The following is a 595-nucleotide window of genomic DNA, read 5'->3' as shown; positions in this document are numbered from 1 at the left end:
AAGGAGGCAGGACTGAAGGGGGCAGTGGTCAAAAGCAAAACACTAGTGAGGAGGGAAAGGGAGAAAAGAGAAAGAAAAGCATAAACAAGGGGGAAATAGGATGGAAAGACAGAGATAGTAATCATAACTGTGAATGTGAAAGGGATAAACTCTCCCATAAAATGGGAGCACATAGCAGAATGGATTACAAACCATAATCCTACAATATGTTGTTTACAGGAAACACATTTGAAAAAGAGTAACACACAGGGTAAAGGTAAAAGACTGGAGCAGAATATCTTATGCTTCAGCTGAAGTAAAAAAAAGCAGGGGCAGCAATCCTGATCTCAGACAAAGCAAAAGTAAAAATAGATCTTGTCAAAAGAGATAAGGAAGGAAACTACATCCTGCTAAAAGGACTTCTATGAATTGGATAGAAAAACAATTTCATCTTTATTTAAACTAACCTCTAATTGAAATTTAATGTTTCTTTCTAATATCAAACAACAACAACCCACTATTTTGAGAAGGGGTCCATAGTTTTCACTAAATGGCCAAAGGGCTCCACAACACACACACACACACACACACACACACACACACACACACACACACA

The sequence above is a fragment of the Vombatus ursinus genome, unplaced genomic scaffold, assembly GCF_900497805.2.
Source record: "Vombatus ursinus unplaced genomic scaffold, bare-nosed wombat genome assembly UNPS02010219.1, whole genome shotgun sequence".
Lineage (NCBI taxonomy): Eukaryota > Metazoa > Chordata > Mammalia > Diprotodontia > Vombatidae > Vombatus > Vombatus ursinus.
This window is presented reverse-complemented; position numbering follows the sequence as displayed.